Source organism: Leopardus geoffroyi, chromosome B4, assembly GCF_018350155.1.
Source record: "Leopardus geoffroyi isolate Oge1 chromosome B4, O.geoffroyi_Oge1_pat1.0, whole genome shotgun sequence".
Classification (NCBI taxonomy): domain Eukaryota; kingdom Metazoa; phylum Chordata; class Mammalia; order Carnivora; family Felidae; genus Leopardus; species Leopardus geoffroyi.
In genome coordinates, this window is record NC_059341.1 from 20,508,952 (window position 1) to 20,519,081 (window position 10,130).

Consider the following 10,130-nt stretch of genomic DNA (forward strand, 5'->3'; position numbering starts at 1 on the left):
CAGAACTCACAGTTTTAAAACTTGTTGCCAGTGTAGTCTTATATTTAGAAAATAAAAGATGTTATTTATGTATTATTTTTTCTGTCTCTTTCACTAACTTTTAAAAGAAAGCAATAAACATTAAAATAATGACTTGTGAAAAAAAGAGAACTAAAAATAAAAGTGGAAGAATTGGTAGCAGTATCTGAACTTTACCCCAGTTCAGGTTCAATTACGGAAAACATTTTACATATATAATTTTCTAAGACTCTAAGATTCTACCGTGATTTACATAATGTTATTATGTAATGAATATTTTTTATTTATTTTTGAGAGACAGAGAGAGAGAGAGAGAGAGAGAGCGAAAGACAGAGAGCGAGCAGGGGAGGGGCAGAGAGAGAGGGAGACACAGAATCTGAAGCAGGCTCCAGGCTCTGAGCTGTCAGCACAGAGCCCGATGTGGGGCTCAAACCCATGAGCCGTGAGATCATGACCTGAACTGAAGTTGGACACTTAACCGACTGAGCCACCCAGGTGCCCCTACCTTGCTTTACAATTGAACTACAAGTTGGGAAAGTAATTAATGAAATACTGAAATATTGAGTATTTAAGGGCCTCTCTCTTTACACAAATACATTTAATTTCACCCCTATATCATGAGGTAAGCATTATCGTCCCGATTTCATGAGCAAGAACGCTACATTTCAGAAAAATTAGGTAGGTCTTCTACACTTGATCTTAGCCAAAAGGCCGAGAAGCGATAGGTAGGTCTTCTAGATCCATAAAACAGTAGGTGGTGGAGTCTGAATTTAATTCAGATCTGCCTCATTTTAGGATTCTTGTCATGACCTAACTCCATGGTGTGTGTTTCTAAACAAAAGAATGAGCTGGATTGGACCACAGAGCCTTGCTCTAGATTGACAGTGGGAAAGGATCATGATTTTTTTCGTAGTTCAAAGTAGCTTTTTTGGGTTTGACCCAATAACAAACAAAGTATAGGAGATATTCTTTTTAAAATTTTTTTAAATGTTTCCTTATTTTTGAGAGAGAGAGAATGAGTGGGGGTGGGGCAGAGAGACAGAGGGGGAGACCCAGAATCTGAAGCAGGCTTCAGGCTCTGAGCTGTCAGCACCGAGCCTGACGCGGGGCTCGAACTTGGGAATGGCGAGATGGTACCCTAGTTGGAAGTCAGATGCTTAACCGGCTGAGCCACCCTGGCGCCCCAGGAGATATTCTTGAGATAAGCATTCCAATGGGTGAACACAGCAGCCAGTGGCTCCTTTGTTTGTTACAGAGGCATGCTAGAGGTCTGGGGGGGCTAAGCAAGCTGTGAGTGAGGTGTCTGCCAGGTCAGAGGGGCACAGGCCTGTGTGCTTCCTGCTTTTATACCAGCAGCCACGTCAGCATTCGATAAGCACGAACAACACGCACAACTATTTATGGCAATAATTCTGAAACCATGCCGAGGTTCTGAGCCTTGAAGTTCCCTGCCAACACTGGGCATTAACACCCTCACCTCACTCTGGGTCTTGGGGCATAGAAATTTCCATGTCTGCTTGGACTAGCTTGTTCATGGCCTCCCTCACGAAGGCAAAAGTCCTAACCACTTGGTGAAAGTGTCACGTCAGTAACAAGAATTCATATAACAAAGGTAGTATTTGTATTTATAAGTGATTTCAATTACATAGAACAATAAATTCCATTACTTGATGAGAATTTACCCATTAAAAAAAATCAAATGCATCAATCAGTCACAATGGGCCAGTGCTGAGGTTGACAAATTCACAGAAGTTCAGAGTTTTACAATTTAAAATAGAACATGATACTACATCATTCAAGCCTCTTTAGAGATGGTAAATAAAAATTAGAACAGTTTGGATTGTTTAGATCACCTAGTTTTTTAAAAAACAATTTCTTTTGGGGCGCCTGGGTGGCGCAGTCGGTTAAGCGTCCGACTTCAGCCAGGTCACGATCTCGCGGTCTGGGAGTTCGAGCCCCGCGTCAGGCTCTGGGCTGATGGCTCAGAGCCTGGAGCCTGTTTCCGATTCTGTGTCTCCCTCTCTCTCTGCCCCTCCCCCGTTCATGCTCTGTCTCTCTCTGTCCCAAAAATAAATAAACGTTGGAAAAAAAAAATTTTTTTTAAATTAAAAAAAATAATAAAATAAAAAATAAATAAAAAACAATTTATTTTAAGTTTATTTATTTTGAGAGAGGGAGCATGAGCTGGGAAGGGGCAGAAAGAGAGGAAGAGAGGGACTCCCAAGCAGGCTCTGCACTGTCAGCACAGAGCCCGATGTGGGGCTCAAACTCACAAACTGTGAGATCATGACTTGAGCAGAAATCAAAAGTTGGACTCTTAACAGACTGAGCCACCCAGGCACCCCTGTGCAGTTCTTTGTATGGCAATTATACATCCAAAAATTGTTTTTTAAGGGGCACCTGGGTGGCTCAGTCAGTTAAGCACCTGACTCTTGATTTCGGCTCAGGTCATGATCTCATGGTCATGGGATTGAGCTCTGTCATGGAGCCTGGTTAGGATTCTCTCTCTCCCTCTTCCTCTGCCTCTGTCTCTCTCTCTCTCTCTCTCAAAAAAAAAATTTTAATTTAGTCTAATTTAAAAAAAAGAACTGCACATATTTAATATGTATAATTTGATGAGTTTGGACATATGCCAACACCTGTGATACCATCACCATAATCAAGGTAATAGGCATATCCAACATCTCCCAAATTTCCTTGTGTCTTTTTGTTTTTGTTTTGTTTGGGAGTTGTTGTTCACTGGGTATAAAGTTTCAGTTATTCTAGATTAATCAGTTCTAAGATCTGCTTTACAATAGAGTGCCTATAATTAATAATATGGTATTTTGCACTTCAAAATATGATTTTCTTAATTCACTCTGTCAAGAAGGATAGAAGAATATGTATCTTCAAAACCTACCTTTTTTATTTTTATTCCTCAAAGCGAATTAGGCTTAAACTATAGTAAGAGGGACTTGTGGTAAATAACAGAACAAAAATGATTATTTGTATCTAAAATTTTTCTCCTAGTTATAAAAGTAATAACTATCGTATAGAAAGTTAGGCAAATATTGAGAAATGTAAAAAACAATAAAGATTTCTCAGATTCTAATCACCAAAAGACAATTATTTTGATGATTAAGTGTATTTGTTTCCTTCTTTTTTTCATTTATGAGTTGGTAATATATTCATATAATTTGAAAGAAGGGATACTCCAGTCACCTAGGCATGGAGTCCTTCCACCTAGAAGCGACCAATGTACATTTCTTATGTATCTTTCCAAATCTTTCCAGAACTAATTTGAGCACATAAAAATCAAATACACATATTTTCCTCTTTTTCTCTTTTCAGAAACAATCGCATACTATATACATTATTATGCAACCTGTTGTTTTCACTTGATCTTGGAGATCTTTCATATCAATTCAGAAAAAGTTTTCCCATTTTCTTTTTTACTTCTGCTGATCCAATTGTATGGATAAACCATAATTTACCTGAGAAGTTTCTTTTTCATGGATATTTATATTTTTTCAAGTCTTTCGCAATTACAAGAGCAAAGTGCCCTATTTCTATGCCATTTTATACCTGCATGGGCATGCATTTTGGATGAACTCCTGTCGTAAAATTATTAGGTGAAACTTTTTTTGATATTGCCAAATTGACCTTCAGAAAAGGTTCTAAAACTTTTTTTTTTGACTCATATTTTCTTTTAGAGTAGATGATAGTAAATTTTACACGTCAACTTGATGGGATCAGGGGTGCCCAGGTAACTAATTATTACTTCTTAGTGTGTCTGTGAAGGTGTCTGTGGATGTGTGTATGAGGAGTATTTGAATTGCACTGGATAGCATTTGAATTGGTGGGCTCGTAAAGAATATCGCACCCTAGGGGCGCCTGGGTGGCGCAGTCGGTTAAGCGTCCGACTTCAGCCAGGTCACGATCTCGCGGTCCGTGAGTTCGAGCCCCGCGTCAGGCTCTGGACTGATGGCTCAGAGCCTGGAGCCTGCTTCCGATTCTGTGTCTCCCTCTCTCTGTGCCCCTCCCCCGTTCATGCTCTGTCTCTCTCTGTCCCAAAAATAAATAAACGTTGAAAAAAAAAAATTAAAAAAAAAAAAAAAAAAAAAAGAATATCGCACCCCTTCACTCTCAAGGTGTGGATCTACTCCATGGAGGGCCTGAATAGAACAAAAAGATGGAGGAAGGAAGAAATTGTCTCTTTTTTTCTGCCTCATTGATTCCATTGGGACATCTCTTGCCATCTTCTCTTGCTCTCCAACTGGGATTTACATCACTGGTAACCCCTAGTTCACAGGCTTTCAGACCTGGATTGAATTAAACTACTAGCTTTCCTGGGTGTCCAGATTACATATGGCAGTTCTTGGGACCTCACAGCCTCCAGAATTGCATAAGCCAGTTCATCACAATAAGTTTCCTTTTATATCCTATTGGTTCTGTTTCTCTGGAGAACCCTGACTTATTCAGAATTTATTAAAGTAAATATAATATACTATATGTTAATATACTATATATAATTGTATGCATATATATACACATACATACGTATAGCTTTATTTCCAGAGAAAAATGGCAGGATCACACCATTTCTCTCTCATTAAAATCTTAATAAATTCCACCTCACACCTGTCAGAATGGCTAACATTAACAACTCAGGCAACAACAGATGTTGGCGAGGATGCGGAGAAAGAGGACCTCTTTTGCACTGCTGGTGGGAATGCAAACTGGTGCAGCCACTCTGGAAAACAGTATGGAGGTTCCTCAAAAAAGTAAAAATAGAACTACCCTTCGACCCAGCAATTGCACTACTAGGCATTTATCCAAGGGATACAGGTATGCTGTTTCGAAGGGGCACACGCACCCCTATGTTTGTAGCAGCACTATCGACAATAGCCAAAGTATGGAAAGAGCCCAGATGTCCATTAATGGATGAATGGATAAAGAAAATGTGGTATATATATACAATGGAGTATTACTCGGCAATCAAAAAGAAGGAAATCTTGCCATCTGCAACTACGTGGATGGAACTGGAGGGTATTATGCTGAGCGAAATTAGTCAGAGAAAGACAAATATCATATGACTTCACTCATATGAGGACTTTAAGAGACAAAACCGATGAACATAAGGGAAGGGAAGCAAAAAATATATAAAAACAGGGAGGGGGACAAAAACATAAGACACTCTTAAATACGGAGAACAAACAGAGGGTTACTGGAGGGGTTGTGGGAGGGGGGATGGGCTAAATGGGCAAGGGGCACTAAGGAATCTACTCCCGAAATCATTGTTGCACTCTATGCTAACTAACTTGGAGGTCAATTAAAAAAACAAACTAAAGGGGCGCCTGGGTGGCGCAGTCGGTTAAGCGTCCGACTTCAGCCAGGTCACGATCTCGCGGTCCGTGAGTTCGAGCCCCGCGTCGGGCTCTGGGCTGATGGCTCAGAGCCTGGAGCCTGTTTCCGATTCTGTGTCTCCCTCTCTCTCTGCCCCTCCCCCGTTCATACTCTGTCTCTCTCTGTCCCAAAAATAAATAAATGTTGAAAAAAAAAAAAAAAAAACAAACTAAATAAAAATTTTAAAAATCTTAATGAATTGATAAGACATGAGCCTAACACACACAGTCATCAAACTAGAGAGGATCAACATTTTTCTCTATGTTCTTTGAAAAGCATTATTCAGAGACGGAAGTTTGCAGAAATCCTGAAGAGATCTCCAGCTGCTTACTCAGAGGTAGTGTTTGTCACCTCTCCACTCACCCACTCAACAAAGACATGCTGAGTGCCTGCTATATGTTAGAATTCTAGACTTGTGATAGATTTTGCAGATGGGAGAGTAAGAGAGAAGAAAAAAAGCAAGAGGAAGGCACTGAAATAATATTCTAATCTGTGACTAACACATCTACTCTGGAACTGAGCAGAACTGATGGTGAGGAGGCTGCCCAAAAGGAAAGACGCAGAAAGCTTCTCAAGAGTGGAAGTCCCACTCCTCGTCACAGGTAAGTGGTGAAAGTAATGAGTGAAAGCCAGACACACTGCCAATCACATTGGTTTATCTTTCTCTTGCTACGAAGCAGGTAGGAGAGAAGCTGGGGTTCAATAAGGGAAAGCAACCTCTAAATAAAAAAGTCTTGGGGCACCCGGGTGGCTCAGTCGGTTAAGCATCTGACTCCTGCTCAGATCATCAGCTCAGATCGTGATGTCACGGTCGGCGGGATCAAGCCCTGCCTGGGGTTCTGCCCCGACAGTGCAGAGCCTTCTTGGGGATTCTCTCCCTCCCTCAATGTCTGCCCCACCCCTGCTCTCTCTCTCAAAATAAATAAATAAAACATTTTTTAAAAAAGAAAATGTCTTGACAAATGGAATGAAAAAAATAAAATAAATGAAAAACTGCCGGAGACACACAGATGGTACGTGGAAAGTCCCATGCGAAACCATTCTCCTCTGTTGTATAAACAGTATCTTAGCCTGACCTGGAAGAAACCTTACATTTTGCACTTGACCTTCCGGTCAAGAGAAAAGCGTGGGATGTGGCTCGTCGATGCGAGTGGGCAGCGCAATATTCCTTCAGGGCTAACAGTTTCTGATAGTATCAAAAGCATGGTAACACCTGAATTGGAGGCATAATCAGGAAATAGTGGCTTCCCCTTTCCCCAGTGCCCCTGCTCTAACTCTGAGAACAGACATGAGTATACCTAATCGGGAGGAAAAAACTCGGTGCAGTCCTTTAAGCACAACCATAGATGTGAATGGAAAGACAAAAAAGTCTGCCAGATTCACCAATTGTTACTGTGCCCAGCTCTGGGAACTTCCAATTCAGTCAACAGAAAGGCAGAATACAGAACACAAGAATATTGAAGCCAAGGCATTTGGCTGCTTATTATAAATGAGACAAGATGATCGATCTCTTTGTTAAATAAGAAATCTAGTGGAGTCATGGGCATTTATTGATTTTATTATGCAGGCAAGAAAAGGAAAAAATGCTAGTAATCTACTGATTTGCTAGGACCATCTTCCAAGTGTTCATACTGTACAGGAATATAGAAATGTCAAACATGTCCTTAAGAGAACATCAGATGATTGAGTAAGACAGCTCATGAGAATTACAAAGCACTTTGGAGATTAGGAATATGGCAATGATTCCCAGAGTCTTTGTTCACATTATTCTTCCAAGGATAAATTTATAATAATAAAGAACAGAATAAGTGAGTATAGTTATAAATATTCACACAAGTCTCAGTACCACACGAGTTCAAATTCTTTGAACATGTTTTATGACCCAAGGATGGTCACTCCTCTGTAGCTGCAGAGGAGAGGGTACCTCTCCTTCAAGTGTCTCTTAGGCTTTTGCTAATTATTAAGACCTGCATTTTTAAGAGCCCACTCTGGAATTTTATTAATTACGTAAAGCAAAACCAGGACTTCAGAGCTCAATTTTACTTAAGAAAACAGAAAAAGATGAACACAATTTCATTAAATAACAGTGGAGTAAGCTGAAGCTTATTATAATGAGAAGATGCAAACTGGGCCTTGATAATGAAAAAAAGAATTAAGAAGAATCATCTGCATTTTAAGTTAAACACTGGGGCTTATCTAAGCCCCTTATCTGGCTAAGATAAATAGCCAAATTATTTCTAGACTAAGTAAAGTAGCCTTTATGATGAACTATGTGACTCAGGATAATTCATAATTACAAAAATTTCATTTTTTAATTTTAATCTAATTTTTTTTTATTTGAGAGAGAGAGAGAGAGCACAAGAGGGGGAGAGAATCTCAAGCAGGCCCCATGCTCAGCATGGAGCCTGATGTGGGGATCATGACCTGAGCTGAAATCAAGAGTCAGTCGCTTAACTGACTGAGCCACCCAGGTGCCCCATGAAAGGTTGTTCATTTTGACTTAAAAATTTCAACTTACAAATTGATAGAACTACTAAGAGACCCAGATAAATCCACATTCATAGTGTGTTATTTTAATATAACCCCTCAGTAATTTGGTAGAGAAAAACAGTTCTTAAAAATATACACGATTTATGGGGCGCCTGGGTGGCTCAGTCAGTTTAGCATCCGACTTCGGCTCAGGTCACGATCTCACGGTTTGTGAGTTCAAGTCCCACATCGGGCTCTTTGCTGACAGCTCGGAGCCTGGAGCCTGCTTCGGATTCTGTGTCTCCCTCTCTCTCTGCCCCTCCCCGACTCACGCTCTGTCTGTCTCTCTCTATCTCTCAAAAATAAATAAATGTTAAAAAAAAAATTAAAAATAAATAAAAATTTAAAAATATACATGATTTAAACATCATGATTAATGTTTTGACCTAATAAACATATATTTAATACTGCATGTAACAAGCACATTCAAAATATTTACAAGAACTGACCAAATAATCTTAAAGCAAGTCTAAACAAATGTTATAATATTAAAATGACAAGTATATTTTTCCTAACATAACACAGTGAATGATAAACTAAGAACACATCAAGAAAACCTTCATACACTTGGAAATTAATTAAGCACATATCTAAGTAACTCATGGATTAAAGAAGAAATCATAATTGAATTAAAAAAATAGTTTGAGCCGAGGAAGAATTACAATAGTACATATTGTACTATATCAAAACTTACGAGATTCAGCTAAAGCAATACTTAAAGGAAAATTATGCTGTAAGATATTCATATTTGAAAAGGCCTAAAAATTAATAAACTAAGAATATAATTTAAGAAAGTAAAAAAAGAACAAAATAAACCCCAAGAAAGTGGAAGAAATGACCTGTGAGAAGAACAGAGGCCAATTAAATAGAAAACACAGAATCAATAAAGCCAAAGACTGATTTAAAAAAAAAAAACCTAATAAAACTCTCAAACATCTGATGAGACCTATTTAAAAAAAGAGAGTGACAGCCCAAGTAACCAGTATCAGAAAAAAGGACATTACCATAAAAGCTGTAAATATTATATACAGAATAAAAAATCATTGTGAACAATTTAATGCCAATGAATTTGAAAATGTAGATTAAAGGAACAAATTTTATCAAAGTACAATTTGCACAAACTATCTCAATAAGAAATAGAAAAACTGAATGGTTTTAAAGCCTAAATGATCTTTCAATGAGTTGAAGAAATTAAATCAAGGAAAATTTGGGGGCCTTAGATGGCTTCACCCTGAATTGCAACAGTGAAGGAATAAATAATTCTGAACTATTCTGATACTATATACAAACTCTTTCAGAGAATAGAAAAAGAGAGAACACTACTCATCTCACTTTATGAGACTGACATAAACTTGACAACAAGAAAGAAAAACCATAGTCCAATTTCACTTGAGAACATAGATACAAAAGCTGTAGCAAAGAAACATCAACCAACTAAATCCAGCAATATGTAAAGAATATAAAACCTCATGACTGATAGCCAACCTCCAAGATGGTCCTCAATGATCCCCATCTCAGGGTAGTTCACTCCCAACACTGGATCAAGGTCGGTGTATTTGACCAATAGAATACAGCAGGCGCGATGGCGTGTCACTTCTGAGATTTGGCTAGCAAAGATGTGGGACTCTGTGCCATAAAGAGCAGCACAACGAACAGCCTTGCTGAGATACGGCATGGAAACAGCAGTTTGAAAAACATCTGGCATATAGAGGAAGGAGATTTATTTACGAATCGCAGAGCACGTGTTGGAGGGGCAGGGATCTTTGGGACACCTCTCCAAGAACAAAAGAGCCAGTAGGTACCATTTCCCTCTCCGACCCACCAGCCGAGACACAGGGACACCTGTAGAGACCAGTGCTGTGCAAACACTCTCCACCTAGCTTGGCAACAGCATGCCCTGTCCCTGCATGCTTCTGCAGATCTGCCCCCTCCAACCTAGCTGGCCTCGGCAGGAGTTTCTCCCTCTACTCTCAGGCAGCCGTGGCCGCAGCAGCCCGAGTGGTCCTGCGTGGTCCTTGCTGGCACGACATGCCCCATTCCCACATTCTCCTGTGGACCTAACCCCTCAAGCAGGCCCTTGGCCAGAGCCCATCCAAAGTGGTGCCACTAGCCTGGCAGTATGGAGGGGAGAGAGGAAGATAATCACACATGCCAGTCTGATTGTGGCCCCGGCAGCGGGGTGGGGGCAGACATTAGGT

At 39.8% G+C, this 10,130-nt stretch overlaps 1 pseudogene; it reads right to left on the reverse strand.

The window, feature by feature from the left end:
• Window positions 1-530: 530 nt before the first annotated feature.
• LOC123592370 lies at window positions 531-741 on the reverse strand (annotated as a pseudogene).
• Window positions 742-10,130: the final 9,389 nt, after the last annotated feature.